The sequence below is a fragment of the Limanda limanda genome, chromosome 13 (genome assembly GCF_963576545.1).
Source record: "Limanda limanda chromosome 13, fLimLim1.1, whole genome shotgun sequence".
Lineage (NCBI taxonomy): Eukaryota > Metazoa > Chordata > Actinopteri > Pleuronectiformes > Pleuronectidae > Limanda > Limanda limanda.
Genome location: NC_083648.1, coordinates 3,407,020 through 3,429,645, shown reverse-complemented (window position 1 = coordinate 3,429,645; position 22,626 = coordinate 3,407,020). Strand labels below are relative to the sequence as shown.

At 42.4% G+C, this 22,626-nt stretch overlaps 1 protein-coding gene across 1 annotated transcript in view; it reads right to left on the bottom strand.

Annotated features, from left to right (window-relative positions):
- Positions 1 to 22,626, bottom strand: part of LOC133018470 (partitioning defective 3 homolog) — a 237,599-nt gene that overhangs the window by 213,592 nt on the left and 1,381 nt on the right. The gene's annotated exons all lie outside the window — the stretch shown is intronic.

Sequence of the window (22,626 nt, the reverse complement as noted above, 5' to 3'; positions counted from 1 at the left end):
TTGTTGCGCTTACTTTTGCCACGTGTGATCGAATACATGTCACAAGGAGATAATCGAAATCGATCAAAATTTTATCGCGATCCCGAATCGGGATCGAAAAATCGCCCAGCCCTAGGATCAGGTACGCATGTGTGGAGCAGCTTTATAATCCTGATTAAATTGTGCAGACATTTTCCAGAGTTTATGTCTAAAAAAAGGCATAAATGTTTCAGATGTAGAACAGATCACATCTCAGAAACCATCGCACAACCATGCATTTCTAAGATAAGATGATAGATATCGACAGAAAAGACAAAACCGTGCATGATCTCAGGGCGTTGAATTACCAGACACGTGTTACAATGCGTTGAAAGTGATAGCCAGAGAAGAGAAGGTCAGGTGTGGGGCTGTGGTTGGTAAAGCAGAAGTGAGCAGGTGCAGGAGGCTCCACCGGCAGCTGGCTGAGATCAGATGAACAATCTATTGAGGCCGAACAAAGCCGAAGCTATCGGGCTCAAACCACCGGCAGCTGAGAGGGAGCCACAGCCATCGCATGTGGCTGCTCTCAGGATTCTCTCTTTATTTGGTCTTCAAGCTTCTTTGTGTGGTGGTGTTTCATAAAAATATGCAAGTGTGGAGTCACCGAGCGCCCCTGAGGAACTGGGGAAGGGAAGCGGTTTGAAATACAGGACGAGAAATTCAGGACATTTAATTCACTGGAATGTTCTCGGAGCCGCTTTCATGAAATCAGCCACATCTGCAACGTACAGCGGACGGACACAACCCGCAGGTTTCTGTTCGATTCCGGTCCGAGCCGTATCACATTTCAGAAGACCGTCACCGGAGGCACAGCGTACGGCACAAGGACCGACTGATATCAGGAGACTCTCATCTGGTTTCAGGCAAAATGTGACAGGAGGATTTCCCGTCTGTCAGAGGAGGAGGAAGTGCTGCAGACAAAACATCCAGCTGCTGCAAATGAACAAACTGGTTCAAGCGAAGGAAAGTCCTGCTCATTTCCAGAAAAACCTGTTTTTGCAGAGATTTGAAGGTTTTAGAAAAGGTTATCGCTAAAATTCCAAATAAACCTTATTGATTGCTATCAGGCCGAGAACGTAACCAATGCAAATATCTGATTACAAAGCCAGACAGGCAAAGAATAAATCTGCATGAGCACCTAAAACAAATATGCCACAGGCAGCAGGAGAGCTGGAACTGAAGAGACAGGAGGTAAAACCAAGTGTTTGAGACAGAGGCTGAAAAGAGGAGCTGCAGCAATGGACAGTCTGAGAGAAGTGACGTGTTTTCTGAATATAAACTTTTAGACTAATAACCCAACTTAAAATTATGAACCTGAATATGAGCAGAGTATCTCCTTTATCAGGGGCACTGGACTAAAAGCTCTAATAGCTCCAAATTCATATTGCAAGCAAGCCTCGAGTGTCTGGTTGCATTATTACTACTTTACAATAGGTTTTTTGTTCGGAAGTTATCATGACTTGTCAAAAGCTTTCAGTAAATTCACACACGTGGAAATATGAACATGAATAACCCCACATTCTAATAATCCTCAAGAGGTTTTAAGCAGTTCCTGTCACAATGTGCATAAGCAGCAGTTCAGCATTGGAACGCTCATGCACAGAACAGCAGCGCTATTCAAAAAAGGGAAAAATCCTGTGGAAAACCCTGATATCCCTTCCTTTTATGGATGGGAGCCACAAACCATGCCACAGATAGCCACAGCACAGCTGTGTCCATGTGTTCAGAAGCCCCCCCCACACACACACACACACACATTCAACAGATGACCCCAAACCAACACTGAAAACCTCTTAATCTCCATCAACGCAGTCTCATGCTTGGCTTTGTTCTCAGCAGCTCTGACAGAAGCTCGGCCAAGAGGAGCTTTGGTTCCTCTCTGACAGCGAGAAGCATCACCGGCGTCTCCCTGGAGGATAAACACAGACCACAACCATGGAGACGAGATGACATCACCGGAGGAGTTCTGTCCTCGGCCAATTAGAGGGTCAGAAAGCAGTTGTCCCCCGACGCTCAGGAGGAGAGTGTGCGGTGATGTGTCGTTTACCACAAGATGAAACGTTTCACAGGCAATAAAGGGAAGATGAATTATACACCGAGACCAAAACCAGGGACTGGGGACAACAGCAGGGAAGACGTGTTGAGCAGGATGATTACAGACAATTTAGGGAAAGACGGAAAACAGACTCTGCATATTTCTTTAATTAACACAATATATTCTTTCGCCCGAGGCCGCACACACCTCTGCACTTCATCCGGAGGATTTCAAAACAAGCAGGTTCTCCTATAAAGCATCTGATGACACCTCTGTTATTGTTCCCACATGGAGTAATGTAGGTCCATAAAACAAAACCCCAGAAAGGCAGAATGAACAAAATCACCCAAACTTACTACATCCATTCTTTCTTATGTCCTTGACAGACTAAAGCTGTATTTAATGTATGTGATGGAAATGTGCCTTTCTAAATAAAAAGAGAATTTCAAAAAATAAAAGCATCTGATGACACCTAAGCCCCAAACGTCACGAGTCTCTGAATAATAAAAACGACAGAGGCACGTCCCACGTCCTGATCCTGTTATGAAGCCGAGCGCTATCTGAGGGATTGGGAGATGTTGTACAAGAGGATTTGTGGGTGGGGGGGGCAGAACACAGTTAACAGTTGGTCAATGGGCAGACAGCGGTGCAGGGGATTAATTTGTAAAACATGGACCCGCACACAGAGTCAGAAGCGGCGCTCTGTCTGCCAGCGTCATGTGACGGCTCGACCTCGGCCGTATCAGATTACAGCTCGGCAAATGGAAAAGGCAAAAAAATAAGGAGGCTTATTCGCAATCGGCCTGAGATATGTCCTATTACTCATAATACGTCCTATTGGGCATAATTGCAAGAGCAGAGAAAGGGCAGAGGACGCCCGCCAAAATAAAAGCTCACTACTCTAGTGGGACACAAAGGACGCCAGAAGAGAAATCTTTAAAACAAGCTACGATAAGAGGTTGATGCTGAAATGCCAACAAGTTATCCATATTTGTACAATTGCAATGGAAATTGGCAACAATTACAATGATGACACTAGTGTAATGGGCTGACATTAATTATCAGGGGCACTGGACTAAAAGCTCTAATAGCTCCGAATTCATATTGCAGGCAAGCCTCGAGTGTCTGGTTGCATTATTACTACTTTACAATAGTTTTTTTGTACGGAAGTTATCATAACTTGTCAAAAGCTTTCAGTAAATGAACACACGTGGCAATATGAACATGAATTTCCCCACTTTCTATTAATCTTAATCTTAATCTTGCAGAGGACGCCCGCCAAAATAAAAGCTCACTACTCTACTGGGACACACAGGAAGCCAGAAGAGAAATCTTTAAAACAAGCTACGATAAGAGGTTGATGCTGAAATGGAAACAAATAATCCATATTTGTACAATTGCAATGGAAATTGGGAACAATTACAATGATGACACTAGTTTAATGGGCTGACTTTAATTAAAAGGCATTTTAAAAAGGCCCAGAGTCAAAATCGCTGGTTCAATACAAAACACCACAAGACAAAAGAGGTTAGGATCAATAACGGTGTATAAAGAGGGATGAGGTGTATGTACACATCTGCTCACTGTGCGAAGATGAAGACAAAATATTACAGAGATTCTTCTGAAGTTATCGGAAAGCGGAGTCCTGGTATCGAGGTCCTGTCCATACACCAAACGGATCAACTGCGGGTCTCAGCTGTCAACCATGATGTCTTGTCAAACTTGTCTTTTAGTGTTGCTGATGTTTTTACAAGGCTGTTATACGTGCAAGATAAATGCATTTCCACCCCAGTGTGATTCTCCACCATGCACACAGTTGCATGCTGACGACCGGCATGTCCGAACTAACCCATGTGGACCCGTGACTGGATCGGGTGCGGTCCCGATCCTGCAGATTAGCTTGGGACACGTCTAATTACCTAACGTACGGTCACACTCACACATAAATATACAGAAACAATAAGAGTCTTAGAGTTTAGAAAATACAAAGGTGTGGTTTGTGGACCCATGAGTTAACATCTATGGAGACTGTGGAGGCCTGCACAGACAGACAAGGGGACAGACAGGCCTGGACAGGATGAGAAACTGCACAGTCACTGATGGCTTACAGACACTGTTGCGTAATCTTTGTGGACCGAACGACTCCCGCTCAGAGTTTATTATAAAACGGAGAGAGAGAGAGAGCCTAGAAAGAGGGAGACAGAGTGTGCATGTCCATGTGTGGGGGGGTTGGAGAGGAGTTATCCTCCAAACAAAGATGTCACGGACTCAATCCTGACAGCAGCTGGTGTGTGTCCTTTTACAGCCACAAGTCCATGAGCGAGACTGTTCTCCCTCCTGCACGGTCATCTGTGTGTGAGCTGCATTATTACTTCATCACTTTTAAAGCATAGAATCTATATGAAGATACACAATGTGTCTCCACTTCCTCCCGTTGTACAAAACTAACATATACGGAAACTAACAGGACATATGATCACTTTTCAATAAATCAGTGGGATAAGAAATACCTTAAGACCCTTTATTCTGATCTACATCCCATCCATTAACATGGAGGAGGCAGAGTTTATGACCTATGCAGCAGCCAGGGGACAATCCAGCTGTTATATCGTACGTCTTTATTTACCTTCTATGGTTTAAAGTCTATATTAAATATTGGAAATGCAGATAATGCTGAGATGATACGACATTAGAGAGAGAAACGCAACAGTGCCAACGATGAGCTAAACAAAGCCACAGTGAAGAGAAAACAATTCTTTGTGCATTTAAATCAAGAGGAAGAGGAACTGTATTCTTCAAAGCTACAGCACAGACACATGTGGATCAAAGCTGCGAGAGAGAGAGGGAGGGAGAGAGAGAGAGAGAGAGAGAGGTTATTTAAATAGAAGTAGGTTGTGAGGATGGGGGGAGGTAGAGATGGATGAGGGGGGGGAGGAGGCAGGTGGGAGCACTGGGAGACAGAGATGCATTGGTTTCTCCCTCTGGAGTCTGGAGGAGAACTTGGGGGGGGGGCGGGAGAGGAGAAAGTTTCCTCTGGCGCTCTCTGGACGATAAGATGACATCACTCTGGAAGTCGGTAAGACCCATCTGGCGTTTGGCTCAGAAGTGACTCACAGGTTTTAATGCACCTCTGCAAATAGGTTGTTGCAAAATGAATTAAGGAATCTCCCCTGATGAAGGTAAATAACACTTTAAGTTTATTAATGTTGTAAACACAGCAGCAGACCAATCACATCCTTCCATCTCCTACTTCCTTCAAATTGAAGATGTTCTGTTTGAAGGCTGATTGAACCAGTTTCTTTTTGTGTCATGCAGCTTCACAGGCTTCAAACCACTGATCCACTCGGAGAAATGTGAATTCCACTTTAGCTCCGTGTGCATTAGAAGCTGGTGAAGTGGTCTACACACAGTAACATGTGCACGAGCGGTGCCTGCACTCATTTACCCTCCGCAGGTCCCAACACTGGTGATGTAAGAGGATAAACTCAGGGTCAGGACACTGTCACGTCCAAGGAGACGTCAGACATGGATACACATGATACCATAAAGCACAAAAACATATGGAAAGTATAAGCAGTCTGTGTGTAACTGTATTTAAGACATATAATGTTCGCATTTCAGCAAACAATTAAGAATAATACTGATATTTTTGGTTCGAATCACGGCTTGATCAGGGCCAAAATCTTAAATATTTTAATCCCAAATATCAGCAGCTTAGATAAATGAAGGTAACAAGAAAGTGTTAGTTTGAACTCCAGGTTACAGAGACATGTTTAGGGAAATGCAGCTGAAACCACATCAGCGTAACAATTTACTACAACAGCTAATCCTACACTTCACACATTTATTTTATGTTATACTTCAATGTGTAAAAACTTCCTAGTAGTCCAAATCCTTATTGGCCAGGCTCTAGTTATAAATTTGTGTTTTCAGCTTTAGAAATGTAGCTTCCTGTGCACAACAACAATTGATTGTTTCTCTCTGAAAGGCCAAAGAAATCTATCGAAATAAAACAAATATTCTGATCATGATTATTGTGCAGCACAACCCATCACAACCTTTGGCAGGAGAAAGTCTTTCAGTCGCTCCACCGAGTGTGGACGGTGAAGACAGAGACACAAACAGCATCTCCCCGGACCCTTCAAGGAATAGACCCCCAGCTTTAAACTGAGGATAAGGAAGGAAAACAAATATTGGCAAACAAAGCTGTCTGCAAAAACTTTCCGAGAACCAGACATGACTGATTATGTGTCGAACGGATAAAGACGACAACCAAATTATCTAGTTCTCCGTACAAAAAACAATAATTTAAGTCATGACTTCTACATCATATTTGATTGACGGGTGCTTCAGTGGTGCAGACTTCACATGCTCTAGTTTGACGCCTGTGACTCCGGTGAGAAGTATTCTGCAGTCATGTGTGAGCGGGTCACGAGGGAATCCTGCCATTTGTTGGAGGTCCAGAGACGAGCGGGTCCAGAACGACCCCGAGGGCTTTCCCTGCGGTGACACAGCAGGTCAGGCTGCTGCAGACGCCATGTAGTTGGGGAATAAGTAGGACGAGAGACTTTGAAGCTGGAGTCGCTTTAAATGTAAATCAAGTGACGCAAGCTTTTAAACGTTTATGCTCAGAATCACTTTCAGCTGCAAAGGGTCAGCGGGTAAATGAAGGGATGATGTTCACGTCCAAAGCTTTTCTCTTGTGGAAATACTCGAGGGAAAAGTGAAATGCATTATAGGAAATGTAGTTTATTGGTTTGTTAGCCGGCAAAAACATTTTAAAGAAACGTTTCAGACCATGGCTGAGGATCCAAGCAAGAGGAGAGGTTTGGAAGCAAAGATAAAAACTAAAATTAGGAAGATTACAACTAGATGAGGTTCCTGCTGATTGAGGCAAATTTTTTATTTTGTTTATATTTGCTTCACTAAGTTTAGGGAAAAGGAAACCCTCAGGTTGTCCGTGATGGTATTTAAATTATGCTGAGGCTTTGTATATTTACCATTTTAGGTTTTATTGGGTTAAATGTCACTCTTATTTCAGCTGCACAGGGTCAGCGGCTAAATGTAGGGATGATGTTCACGTCCAAAGCTTTTCTCTCGTTGAAATACTCGCGGGAAAAGTGAAATGCATTTTAGGAAATGTAGTTTATTTGTTTGTAAGTGCTCTTAGCCGGCAAAAACTATGATAAAAACTAAAATTAAGAAGATTTCATCTAGACGATGTCCATGGCAAATCTTTCTTAATAACCTTTAGGTAAAAGAAAACTCAGGTTTTCTTAGATTGTTTGCTGAGGTTTTACATATTTAGCATCTTAGGTTTTATTTATTTTATTTAAGAGGTATCTCTTATTTCAGCTGCTGTCCAGTAACAAATGGGGCAAGAAACCAAAAACTACCACCAACGTGTAGCTGAGATAATGTAGATTCTGTAGGGAATCAACATTTTATATGTTTCTTCAGAAGGTGTCTGGATAAATGTCCAAACATACATGACCGAGTTGGAATTTAAAGGGACTGTTGCCATAGTTTTCATCTGCGTTTATGTAGCTCCTCTAATTCAAACAGTGGAAATGCTAAGTTTATGGAGGTTTCTTTCACTTCCTGCTTTTCATACATTCAGCTATTGTCATATTTGGTGTTTGTACGACTGTTTATACAACTGTACGGAGGATTTATGAATAGAAATCTGTTCTTTCCTTCGTAGAGAAGTATGTCAGAAGTGAAGCAGGAAACTCCCTCATTGTCTTGGCTCACATCTGTACGACACATATAGGTTTGCTGTAGGAGCCGTGGGTGCATCAGAAGAATGAGCTGCAGAGAGATGGCTCCAGATTCTGGGCTCAGTTCAATACGTGGATCAAGACGGTCTAAATGGGGCGCTTGTTTCCAACAAATGGCCCTCTCTTTGAAATGCCAGGCGTGTTGAGTTTGGTGTCCTAATTCATGTGAGCGAGAGGGCAAACAGAAGAGCTGAACACACACTCACACACACACACAGACACACAATCTTGTCTGATCATGTCAAAAGAGGCAGCAGTCCCAGGCCAGACCTGACACGGTTCATTCACACAGGAAGCTTTTTATCCCTTCTCTGCCTCGACTGTCCCCGCTGATCTGCTGCCGTTAAGTCGCTTTCAGACTCCATCAGTGCTCGTCACAAAGGGCTTTTTAAAATGCCTATTTAAGTTCCACTCATTCATGCGGAATAATACTGAAGAGGATTGTCTGTACTGAAGTGTTGAGATATTCCAGCGTGAAAAGCGTTTTATCCATCCACATCCTGCGATTTCACATTTAATGGACTTGCAGAGATGCTCCAAAGCAGATATTGTTGGAGTATTAATACGACACATGCAGGGACGGAACTCCGCGGAAACATCGAGAAAACCATAAACTTCTCCTTTGTATGCAAGGTCGTATTGTCCTTTTTGTGATTTCCTTCAGCGAAGCAGCATCGGCTCCTTGTTGCAGAAAGAAACTTCAGCAAATTCTTACAGACAAAACAACACTAAAAACTAAAAATATCTAATCCTTGTTTTGGCTTCAGGCTCTGCGGCAGGAACAGACTCCCTGAACTCGATCAAGTCTTCCCACAGCGATCATTTGCTGTAAATCATCTCTTTCCTTGTTTTGTGTTTCCCTTCATCTCTGGTTCTGTTTGTTCCCATGGACCATGTTCTACTTTTAAATGTCTCCCACACAGTCACATGTCCTCACTTGTTTTTCTCACCACGGCTGTTCTTCCCCCTTTGTCGTGGTTGACTGACACTATTTCTGGTTTTACCACAAGTTGTGGCTGCATCCTTCATATTGTATTCCCCCACCCCCCCCACTGGTGCCTATTGTCTGGACAAAACAAGACGAGTATCCAAACACACACACACAGCAATACAAGATCTGACTGTTTCCACATTTAACCTTTTCCAAAGTACACAACTTCATTATGGTTTCCAGGTCTCTGAATATTTATTGAGTTTTAAAGGCAAATAAATCTGAATTTTCTGATGATCATTAAACTCAGTGATTTATGTCTACTGCCCTAAAAAGGGTCCAGCACACTTCCTCACCACTGACTCCTGCATACTAATGATGACGGACAGGAAGGAGGGAAGCTCCATTTCCTCCGGCTGAGCCGAGTCGTCCTCCAGCAACTTTCCCTGGACGCTCTTGAAACCCGTCCAACAATCAATATCCTTCTACAACATTTATAGAGATATCTCAGTTAAGAATAGTCATAATATCATCAGCCAATTGAGTCGCTGGAGGCTTTACGTCAGCTTCTCCGGGGTTAAGTCAGGGTTTACGACCTGTACTTGTTTTGAGCTGTATAAATAAACAGTCAATGACCCGTCTGTGAATCACAATGATTGCATTGAATCTTAATCTGCAACAAACGTATTCGATTGTTGGGGGAATCACGAGGATGCAAATTCAATTTAATGCACAGCTAAAGCATGGGTGGCAATCTAATTAGACGTGCGCTGACAGAATATATGTTCACTTTAGTTAATTGATTGCTTAATTGATTTAAGTCATTCGTCAGTATATGAAATAACAAACTAAAATTGAGGTTTCAAGTAGAAAACTTCCCTGCACAAAAACAATACCTGCAGTACATTGAATTCAATTCTACAGTTCTAACATTGTAGGGTGAATAGTTTACACATAAACCACTGTCGTCTGGTTCTGTCAGTCAACGTGACGCGTGTGTAATGGTACGAGGGAAGTTTACAGACGTGCAAACAAAAGGTGAAACCGCAACATGCACATCAACAAAAGTAGCAGGTAACAGGTGCAGACAGGGAATCAGCAAACAGCCTGCAGACTTCCTGACAGCTCCTGCGAGGACAAAAGGGAGATGCATGAAGTGTTGCATCACCGGCTGGTCAGTGGAGAAGCGGTTTTTCCTGTCGAGCGGCATCAGCGTCGCTTACACTCGAATCTACGGCTGACAGAAACTGATAGACGCTTCTCTCAGGTTTCATTTGAGATATGCATGTTCATCAGAAATCTGTAATGCCCTAAGCTGTAATTTTGAATAGCTAGACTTCATGTGCTGTTATCAGTGTGTCTGTCTGTGACCCTGATGCTCTTTCCTTCAAATTACTGCCCAAGCAGGTTCTGGAACACGTTCAGCCCTGTGACTCCCTGATCGTCTGATTATTTCACCGCCTCTCAGTGTGAATATCAACTCGCTGCGCCGGCTGCATTCTGACAAGTGCAGACCAGCCGTGTCAGAAACACACCCTGGAGAGAATGAAGTGAATCAAAGCCTTTCTTTCTTCTGTCAGACACCGGAGGAAATGCCAGCTGACATATCAACATGTTAGACTGGCAACACTGTCGAATAGGCTCCAATTGCAAAACTATAATAACTATTATATATTTAATCCAAAAAAAAAGGCTTGTTTTGCAAATTTAGAAATTACAAACTGAGTCATGAAGTTGGAAATCCAACGTCCAAAATCGAGTTTTCTGCAGTGACTTGTTGTGTAGATGCAGTGACTTGTTGTGTAGATGCATCGACTGGTTGTGTGGATGCAGTGACTGGTTGTGTGGACGCAGTGACTGGTTGTGTGGATGCAGTGACTGGTTGTGTGGACGCAGTGACTGGTTGTGTGGACGCAGTGACTGGTTGTGTGGATGCAGTGACTGGTTGTGTGGATGCAGTGACTGGTTGTGTGGATGCATCGACTGGTTGTGTGGATGCAGCGACTGGTTGTGTGGATGCAGTGACTGGTTGTGTGGATGCAGGGACTGGTTGTGTGGATGCAGGGACTGGTTGTGTGGATGCAGGGACTGGTTGTGTGGATGCAGGGACTGGTTGTGTGGACGCAGTGACTGGTTGTGTGGATGCAGCGACTGGTTGTGTGGATGCACTGACTGGTTGTGTGGATGCAGGGACTGGTTGTGTGGATGCAGTGACTGGTTGTGTGGACGCAGTGACTGGTTGTGTGGATGCAGTGACTGGTTGTGTAGATGCAGTGACTGGTTGTGTGGATGCAGTGACTGGTTGTGTAGATGCAGTGACTGGTTGTGTGGATGCAGTGACTGGTTGTGTGGACGCGGTGACTGGTTGTGTGGACGCGGTGACTGGTTGTGTGGACGCGGCGACTGGTTGTGTAGATGCAGGGACTGGTTGTGTAGATGCAGTGACTGGTTGTGTAGATGCAGGGACTGGTTGTGTGGACGCGGCGACTGGTTGTGTGGATGCAGGGACTGGTTGTGTAGATGCAGCGACTGGTTGTGTGGACGCGGCGACTGGTTGTGTAGATGCAGGGACTGGTTGTGTAGATGCAGCGACTGGTTGTGTAGATGCAGTGACTGGTTGTGTAGATGCAATGACTGGTTTTGTAGATGCAGTGACTGGTTGTGTAGATGCAGCGACTGGTTGTGTAGATGCAGTGACTGGTTGTGTAGATGCAGCGACTGGTTGTGTAGATGCAGCGACTGGTTGTGTGGACGCGGCGACTGGTTGTGTGGATGCAGTGACTGGTTGTGTAGATGCAGTGACTGGTTGTGTAGATGCAGTGACTGGTTGTGTGGACGCGGCGACTGGTTGTGTAGATGCAGGGACTTGTTGTGTAGATGCAGTGACTGGTTGTGTGTGGATGCAGTGACTGGTTGTGTGGATGCAGTGACTGGTTGTGTGGATGCAGGGACTGGTTGTGTGGATGCAGGGACTGGTTGTGTGGATGCACTGACTGGTTGTGTGGATGCAGTGACTGGTTGTGTAGATGCAGCGACTGGTTGTGTGGATGCAGCGACTGGTTGTGTGGATGCAGCGACTGGTTGTGTGGATGCAGCGACTGGTTGTGTGGATGCAGTGACTGGTTGTGTGGATGCAGTGACTGGTTGTGTGGATGCAGCGAGTCCAATGACTGGTTGTGTGGATGCAGTGACTGGTTGTGTGGATGCAGTGACTGGTTTTGTGGATGCAGGGACTGGTTGTGTGGATGCAGTGACTGGTTGTGTGGATGCAGTGACTGGTTGTGTGGATGCAGTGACTGGTTGTGTGGATGCAGTGACTGGTTGTGTGGATGCAGTGACTGGTTGTGTGGATGCAGGGACTGGTTGTGTGGATGTAGCCTCAGCTCGTGGCCTCCTGAGCTGCAGCAGGAACCAAAGAGCCCAGCAGACAAAGAGGAGGGAGGTCACACATGGGAAGTCTGAAGTTCCGATCTCTTGTGTTGCTGCTCCGGCCCCAAAGGCCAATAATCATCCGTCACAGAACCAGCTCTCGCTCGGCCGGTCCTATATTTAGCAGACAAAGCCTCATCAGCCTAAGCACTGAATTCAATTTCATGGGACGTCATTAATCTACACTCATAAATCATTTGGGTTATGCTAATGTGGGCTCTTCATTCTTCTGAGCAGCTTGTGGTTTCCCGTGTCCGACCCTCAACCTTGACCTCTTGTCCCTTTCAGAAGCATTCAGGTTTCCATGGAGATCACGCCTGGCAGGTGTGAGCTCTGCATCTCTAAACCAACCGGGTTCCTCACGTAGCTGCAGGCAATTAACAGCTGGATGAGAACAACAAGCCCGAAAGTGAAATGAAAGTTTAAGACTTTGGCAAAAAGGAAACTCGCAGGGAAGAAATTAATAAATCAGCAAAAATAAAACAGCTCCAGGCCACAACTGCAGATAAAGTGAGAGAATAACACAATAACAAGTCCCGCAGCTTGATAAAAAAACCTCCAGGCTGCTCGACACTATATCTGAACTGCTGTTTGTGTCGGAGTCCTCACATTCCTCGGGGACAATCCTCTCCGTGTGCTCCACACAGCGAGTCCTTGACATTTCAGTCGCTGTCCGTCCACTGAGAGGACGAGAGACACCAGCGCCTGTGAACGAGGTCAGTCTGAGCGCTGGAAACAAACTCACAGTCATTTTACATTGAGCCGATTCTCTTGTGCTCATGTGAATCAACACAGAGCAGAAGTCAGTGATTCCTCAACAACAGTGTTTGGTTCAACATTTTATGGCCATTTAACTACAAAGCAATATAGACTCTGACCTTTCAGTGTGATGTGGCACATTTGATGCACTTTTGCTGGGTCAATAATTTCTATTAATTATTTATCACAGAAATTCATGGGATCGGGTTATGATTTTCCTGTTTTCTCATTTTTCTATTTCACAGAAGATCAGAGTTTGTTTTAGAGCCAAACCAAGTTATCCACTGGCCGAAATCTTTAAGAAGTTTATGGCTAAACTGTTAAATATAAAGTCTCAATTACATGTCTTTGTCATAAAAGGCTCTTAACAATCTTTAGTTATATAAATAAAATAATATCTGTGTTGGAATTTCCGGTCGGGTATCAGCAAGTACACAAATCTATGTTCCAATTCAACACAATGTCTATAAAGAGTATTTGTTACATACACACGGATAAAACTAAAAAAACGCTGAGCTGCCACTGGCGAGTTCCACAAGTAAAACAGTGGCGTGTTCTTTGTGTAAAACAGCAATTTGAAGCGTTTTAAATAGGAGGAGATTGTCGTTTATTCATAGATACATTTATTTATGTATTTATGTTCTTTTTTTTCATTTTTCTATTTCACAGAAGATCAGAGTTTGTTTTAGAGCCAAACCAAGTTATCCACTGGCCGAAATCTTTATGAAGTTCATGGCTAAACTGTAAAATATAAAGTCTCAATTACATGTCTTTGTCGTAAAAGTCTCTTAACAATCTTTAGTTATATAAATAAAATGATATGTGTTGGAATTTCCTACAATATCTGCTTCAGTCAGGCTCTAGTTTGTTTACAAACTAAAGTATTCAACTCCATTGTACTGCGAGTATTTCCAGTTCACTTTCTACTGTTTTACAGAAGTTAACATTGACCTTTTGGATTTCCTCAACTAGAGAAGTCCATTTAAAAAAAAGGTAAAAAAGCTTTTTCCATAATCGTGTGCCTGACATGAAACCAGCAGTTGATGAAGAGACCCGGGGGAGCTTTGTTCCTTCCTGCTCTCGGAGACAACGTCTGGGCTTTGTAAACCTCCACGGTTATTATGGGAGAAAGCTGACGACTACCCGGTTATGCTTGGCCCGGCTCAGTGTAACTATCAGTCAGGACTGTTTGAATGTTGCCGTCGCTCAAACCACAAAAACTCCAGAGAAAATTCAACCTGAGCTGAAAGAGAAAAAAGGATGAATACGACTCACTGTTCTCAAATGAGTTAATGACACTGTTCTGTAAGCAATCACAAGACTAATAACTTCAATAACATGGACTCCAGTTGTAATTTCATGCCAGATGTTTTATGGTGTTGTGTGTTTGAATGATGAACAGCCCGACTTCAACAACACTCACATTCAGAACCCCGAGTCGTTAACTCTTCGAGGTCAAGTCACGTTAAACTCACACTCGTCTACAATGAGCGTATTCTGCCTGAAACACCAACTCTCTCAGTAACGCACAACCTGGTTTTTCCACAAACTTCCCTCTGTGAAGACACGCTGACAATCTCCTTCATAAATAAACTTCATAAAATCCTGGTCCATGAAGATGGCTGATCAGAGTGGACCGACATACATGTTATTAAACTTTTTACAAACTTCCTCTTCCTTCTTCCCTGCACCAGTTGACTTTCAGCAGCTTCCTCCGTTTACTGCAAGGAGGCTGTGGCTAATCCGAGGGGAGGAGCTTCAAGTTCGGGTGATAATTTGGAATCATCAGTCGTCCACTCGCACGCCGTCACTCAGCCGGCGTCGGGCCTGCCGGGGGGATCCAGGGCCGTACGTAGCCCGTCTGTGATGCTCATGGTCGAGGTGCCAACGCTCAGCTGACTGGACCCACGCCAGGGTCCGAGTAATCTGTTTTCATTGCACTCTGTAAACCACTTAAGCTCTCTGTATCATTAAGTATTATGATCTGCACTCTCATTAACTCCACCCCCCCCTCTTCACGGTCAAGAGTTCAGTCTGCAACGTGTCGCACCGATGGAAACCGGTGCCGTTTCATATTTTGGGATCATTTACATCTGGAGGACCGTTTGGGATTAGCCTGATTTTCCAAAACATATGACTCAGAATCAATGCATGTAGTCTCATCATGTAAACTTTAATAACTGTGTGTCTTTTGAGTCGGAGCAAATCTCGAATGAGTGGAATTAGTTCAAGTCCAGAGCGAGCCAAGTCGGGCAAGTCCAAAAAAAGAGAAGCGTCTAAGGTCTCTGATCGCATTTTCAGAGGCTGCAATAAAGTTCCCTCAATGAACAGGCTTAATATATTACAGGGTTCCTACAGGTTTTAACAAGATAAATTTAAGACTTTTTAAGACATTTTTAAGACCACTTTGAATAGAATTTAAGACCTATTTCACGACCATACTGGCAAAAAGTATGAAGGAAAATTACTATGAAAGAAGAAATGAGTCACAGAATTACTTACAAAGTAAATTTATACCCGTTCAACATAAGAACAATAACAATACACAAGTCAAACAAGCTTTAAACATGCTTTAAACATGCATTAAACATGCTGAAATAAATTGAAATAAAAGGATGTTCCATAAAACATGTCCAGAGAAGGAAATTAAACATCCCATCGAACACTACAAAACCTCTAACTTCTCAGCTCTGGCCGAATCAAATTTAAGACCTTTTTAAGACTTTTTAAGGCCTAAAATTTTGATTATTAAATTTAAGACCATTTAAGACTTTTTAAGACCCCGCGGGAACCCTGCATTAATATACTGTATAATTCACCTCAAATCTAAAGGGTTCTGCAGGCTTTAGAAATCTGGATCACCTGAGTTTTCCTTTGTACACGAGTGAGAACAAGATACTTACAAGAACTCCGTGTGTGGTACCACTGCCATGAATCTGCAGCGCTGCCATTTGAGAGCAGAAAGCTACAGGAAAGTATTGCATCTATAAAAAGACCCCATGAAAGATGCAGATGCAGAAAGACTTTAATCTTCTATTTGGGGGGTTTCTGCTTTGAACTCTTCGGCATTTTCACTCCCGTTTCTCCCTTGACTGACAACTTTCATCCTATTAATGTAAACAGCTCCGACTAACAGCACAAGCTTAACTTCTAAAAAATGTAAATGGAACTTCAAAAGGAAAGAACCATGTGAAGTCAGCGTTTCACAGCCTCAGACTTTTCCTTCAGCTGCTCAGCTAACGGAACCCGTGCCACGTTCGCTGCCTCTCAGGGAAAAGCCTGCTGGCAACTCGTGAATGTTGCAACTTTTATTATCATCACCATATCAACACTTCTAATAGTGCTGAGGATGACATCTCACTTATTCAGAAATTACTCGCAGTGAAGGAGCATTATTGAGCTGTAACTGAAACTAAAATAAATACAGACATGCAAAAGACTGGCTGTGGGAAAGGCAGATGTGCAGGCGTCATCGACTGGCAAAAAGAACAAGATATCATGTAGCATGTGTCAGGTCCTAAGGAAAAATGATTTTCAAATCCTTCTACGTAATATCGGTAATATTATACAACGGCTGGAATTTTTAATTTTCACGATCAACACTGTCTGAATGTAACCTGATTTGTGAGATTATATAAAGTGCCAATCTGTGTATCCCCTTGTGTATCTACAGCCACATAAGGCTTCTTTCCTGCCCCTTGGTTCCGGTGAGTCTTCAAGTGACTCCTTTAGGAAATGAAAAGCTGTGCTGGGTCATGTTTTAGGACATTTTTTCCACAGCAGTCTGGTCAAGGGCAAAGTCAGCGGCCCAGGGATGATGAGCGAAGCTTTTAATCCGGCACTGTGCCCGATTTGGAAGCAGGAACCTCTGGCTGGTACAGCATGATGACAGGAGGATCAAACAGATGAAGTGTAAAATGATTTGGGCTCATTCGACCTGGAGGGATGAAGCAGATCTACTGCACCTACACCAGGAAGTGGGACCAGGCCACTTTAGATTTCTTTGCGACAAATATAAACAAGATATATAACCAAGAATCTGTCCAGAATTATCTGTGATCTAGATTCATTTTGGTACAGCAGGTGAGATAATGGATGAAAGATTAAATTATGCCAGATGTGATATCTTCTCCATATTGTACTCATATTCAGCCTCACAACTTTAATATGGGTTATTTAAATGCTGTACTATTCAAAAACAAGTAATTTTCCTCAAACTGCTCATTGCTGCAGCTCCTCTCTTCAGCCTCTGTCTGAAACACTTAGTTTGAGCTCCTGTCTCTTTAAGGCTCCCCCTCCCGATAAAGCCCAGTATGCTCTGATTGGCCAGAAATGTCATCCTGTACTAAAGATGTTGCGATACCAGAATCGTGAATACCTCCGATACAACGGAAAATGCCAAGTCGGGCATCAGCGAGTATACAAATCTATACCGATCCGATAAAGCACCTTTAAAGTGTAGTAAGATAAAACATATTTTTAAATGCACTGGTATCGGATCAGCTCTCTAGATCTACTGATGCAAGGGGGTGTGTCAGATGAACCGCCACGTGCCACTAATGCAAATGTGGCACATCGCACTATCACATGACATCACAATGGTGCGGCAGTATCGGCCAGATACCGACAAGTGCCTCAGCATTTTCTGTTGGAAGAGGAGCTGCCTTCACGACAGACTTTGAACTTTCTAACTTTGCAGATTCTCAAAAACATACACAACACACTCGGGGAAGCAAAAGCAGCGTGTCTCCTTTAATATCAATAAAACTGCACACCCGCAAACTGTGATGTTTGATGACATAACGCAACAAGCGTGTGAAACCAGGTACGTGCTGTGGAAACCCGACCACGATGACATCATCTGTGTGCGTCTGGCATCGTATGCAAAACAACAGAAGGTAAAAACGGTTCAGTGATGAAGCAGAGATTAAATCTGGAGGCCTGTTTGTTAATGTCTTTGCAAACCTGTCAAAAAATACATAGGTGCAATGATGGTTTTTGCTCGAGGGTCCACATGCCCAAACGTTGTTCTCAGTTTATCATGCATATGCGAGAACGTTGGTCAATAGCGTTTCCTGGCAACTCTGGTAATCAACTTCAACTCGACCAGTGGATCCCAACATCAAGTCGACCACGGCCTCAGTAAAGCACGACTTGGATCCTGTGAGAGTGGAACCCTCTCCTGACTCTGTGAATTCCCTCGACACTATCGTTCCTCCATCTTTCATTATCTTCCCATCGACTCCACTCGCCCTTTCACGCATGCAATTAACTCGCTTTTTCTGAACAAAATGGGGCCAAACCTCTGAAGTCGCAGCTTTTGCTTTGAAGATGTGGAACACTTCTGTCGGCAAACACGTTGGAGAATTAACGTTAGTGCAGCAGTTAAGTCTGCGTGTCCCCGGGCGCCGTCCACCATCAGAGGCTGTGGTACGGGAAACAACTATACCTTTAGTTTATCTTGAGCACACACACACACAGAGACACACACACAGTATACACAATAGATCAGGACAGGGTTGAAAACAAGCTGCGTAACCCGATAGTTGAATAGTGTGGATGGGGGGGGGCGTTACACATGGACACACACTGGCAATCTACACTTTTTTATGCAAAGCCTGAGGGAATATTTTTTCAATTTCAGATTGGTAAAGGGGGTTATGGATTAAGATTGCTAGATTAAATATCAAACTAGAATGACACTCAACAGAGCACAGACGTCTAGTTGCACCATTTCTCACACAAGCATTTAGATATAAATTTTATTTTCTATTTCAAATTTCTGATATTCTATTTTATTGATATTCTATTTTATACTATTTCTATTTTTATTTTATTTTTTTGGTTGCAACTACTGAGCATTGCTTAAAGAGAGCCGGTGACCCAAGTATTTCAATGCCAGCGACTGCTTCATGTTATCTCTGTGCATTTGACAATAAAAAATCTTGAATCTTGATCATGCAGGATTTCTTTTATCATGATCAATAAATGAAAACGTCCCAAAATACCTAAAGAAAGTTACTTAAGAAAACTACTTTTTCTCCAGACGCCTGCATGTGTTTGTCAGCTGGAGGTCAAAGTCATTTTAAATCTCTCAGCCTCGATGGTCAAGTACAAACACAACTAGGCCTGTCACGATAACACATTTTTCTGTGGGATTAATTGCCCCAGAAATTATTGCGATAAGCGATAATATTGCCGTTTTGACACCATTTTCAACTTATATAATGATAATGGCATAATAATGCAAGCACACCCTTTCGAAGATCAATAAACTTTTATTTTTAAAGAACACTGGAACTGGACTTCTGGAAGACATTTAAGAAAGACTTTTTTATTGCCAAATATATGAACTGTTTAAAGTAGATTATAAATATAAATAAATACAAAAACTTTTTAACTTAAAACTATGAATAATATATGAACTGTTAACAAAAGTTTACACTATACTTAAATAAATAAAAATAAATACAAAACAGACACACTCTGACTCGTGACTCTGACTTCGGTGCCTGAGCCAATTGAGACCCCGGACATCCGTCATAGCGACGGAAAACTTTAATCCCTGAATTTATTGCAGCCGGCAAAAAATTATCGCTCATTTTAATTTATCGCGCAATTAATTGATTTATTGCATATCGCGACAGGCCTAAACACAACAGCTCCTCCAGAGGAAACTCCAGCAGTGTGAAGCTGTGAATGGAACACCACCCCCCCCCCAGGAGGTTCTGGAGTTAAAAACAGACAAAACCCACGCTTCCTCCGACACGCCAACACTTGCGTCACTTGAGGGTTCGGAGCATTAAACCACCAGACGGTTTTCCAGTGAAGGGTGTCATTTTAAACTTAGTGAATCGGGTTGAACATTAGAGAAGATCCACCCCCGTGATCTGCGGAGGGAAAAACAGCAGAGAGGATAATCCGACGCCGTTTCTTTCCATCTCCAGGCGTTGCGATATTCAGAGAAAGCTGCTCCCTCTCTTGAGTCCAGTCACTTCAGGATGAGCGCCTTGTACAAACAGAATCTGACCGCTCGTCTTCTTCCTGATTCCACGGTTACGAGGTGGTGGAAGACCCTCAGGAGCGCTTCGGCTTTTTCCCCCTTCTTCTGAGAGGAAGCATTCCTCTCTAATGACAGGGGAAGTTACGAGAAGGTCCCAGCAAACACTGGAGCAGGAGAAAACACCCAAACTAAATTCGGTGCCTCTTATTAAGGACGAGCCCGACCCCACAAAGAAAAGCAACACACATCTTCAACACAACATAGGCGACCGAATCGACACGAGACATGAAACGGCCTCTGGATGATGCGTGTGCTGGGTGGGACTGCAGCAGTAAAAGCAGATATGAGGTGATTAAAAGAGGGTGTTGTGTGTGTTTGTTGTGTGTGTGTTGTGTGTGTGGAGGCAGCATGTTGTGTTGTGGGTGAGGATCATGAAGAGCTCTGAAAGAAAACACAATAACTTCCAGCCGCACAGACACAGACACACACTCTGCTTTGAACAGACGTTGTGTTTCCACATAAGTTGTGATAATAACAGCAAATACACATCTCAACACCCACACAAACACATTTTACTGTTAAATCAAAGCTGTGATTAAAACGACAACAGTCCACATGAGCCAGAAATCATATAAATATGTGATGTGTGTGCACTGGTGTAAACAGGAAGCTGCTCGGTTACAGAAAACACTACGAACCAGAAACAATGGTGAAAAGTTAGAGAAGGGATCAATTTTCCTGGATCAACTATAGAGACGATATCGGCACCGGAAGTGTTTCCAGTAATGTTGAAAATATCATGTCGGGTATCAGCAAGTACACAAATCTATGTTCCAATCCAACACAATGTCTATAAAGAGTATTTGTTACAAACGAATAAACTAAAAAATTCTGTTCTGACACTGGCGAGTATACTGCATTACATTGCATATTGCAATATGACACTGTTACTGTTTTGCATTTAGCATTTCACTTTTTATATCTTTTATCTTTTATATATTTTTGATTCAGAAATGTTTATCTCAAAAATAAATGTTACTTTATATAAATATTGGTAAAAAGTGAGTAAATAAGATGTAAGTGAGTAAAAATATACTGGTTTCCCATTTTTTATTGCTCTCCTATGCATGTTGTATTTATTGCGTTTTTATGTTTCTATGTTCATTGTTTGCACCAATAACCAGAGCAAATTCCTTGTATGTGTGAACGTACTTGGCAATAAAATACTTCTGATTCTGATATAGTTTGTATGGTAGCGTCCGCAGGAGATATAACATTCTGGAAAGTTCTCGTTACACAAGTAACGTGTACTTTGTGTAAAACTGCAGTTTGAAGCCTTTTAAAAAGGAGGTGATTGTTGTTTATTCATATACTTATTTATCTATTTATGTTCTTTTACAGTTACTTATTTATCTATAAGTATATCTATGAATATTTATGTTCTTTTTCAGTTTTTCAAATGCACTAGTGTCAGAGTGGTGCTGCTCATCAGCCGATATGTAAAGTCCAGGAATCAGAATCTGTATCCGGAAGGAAAAATGGTAAATAAATCTTAATTTTTCCTTGTTTTCGAGACTACAACGATAAAATCAAAAAGGAAATAGCTGTTTATTCATAGATATACTTATTTATCTATAAGTATATCTATGAATATTTATGTTCTTTTTCAGTTATTCAAATGCACTAGTGTCAGAGTGGTGCTGCTCATCAGCCGATACGTTAAGTCCAGGAATCAGAATCTGTATCTGGAAGGAAAAATGGTAAATAAATCTTAATTTTTCCTTCTTTTCGAGACTAGAAGAATAAAATCCAAGAATAACTAACATCACGAAAAGAGAGAGAGCTTGAAATCATCTCTTTCTACCTGCTCAACATCTCAACTACTGAGAGTCGTTCTCCTCTCTTCTCACACTGAATTATTCAGGAAGCAGAGGAGGATACAGGACTTCTGTGTCACTATCCTCAGAACAGAGAGAGAGAGAGAGAGAGAGAGATTCGCCTTAAAGTTAGAACACGCAACTGCAGAGCATCAATTATTAATGAAACACGAAGAGCTGCTTCATCATATTTGTACCTGAAATCAAGGCTGGATGATAAAAAGACAAACTCTTCACGCAAAATAATAATCTGTTTCCTAAATGAGGATATGAATTATGTCATGTTAGATCATAGCAGAGGGACTAAATTTAGACTTTAACACAAACAGTAGATTTGAAAAATTTGAAAAGGAAAGGTTTTACTTATGTAGATGCTTAAGAATTACTCTTATTTTGGTGGGAATTTGTTTTGGGATATTTCGGATACTGATGAACTTGTGAACTTGAAAAAGATAAAAAGATAATTAACCGAATCACAAACACTTTCAATCGGACTCAATCTACTGTTCACGCAAAATATTAGTCTGTCTCCTAAATGAGGATATGAATTATGTCATGCTAGATCACAGCAGAGGGACTAAATTTAGACTTTTACACAAACAGTAGATTTGAAAAATTTGAAAAGGAAAGGTTATACATATGTAGATGCTTGAGAATGACTCTTATTTTGGTAGGGAAGTTTTGGGAAGTTTTGAAGTTTAAGTTATTTCTGATACAGATGTATAATGAGAAGAATGTGAACTTGAAAAAGGTAAATAGAGAATTAACCGATTCTTTTACATAAAGTCCAAACA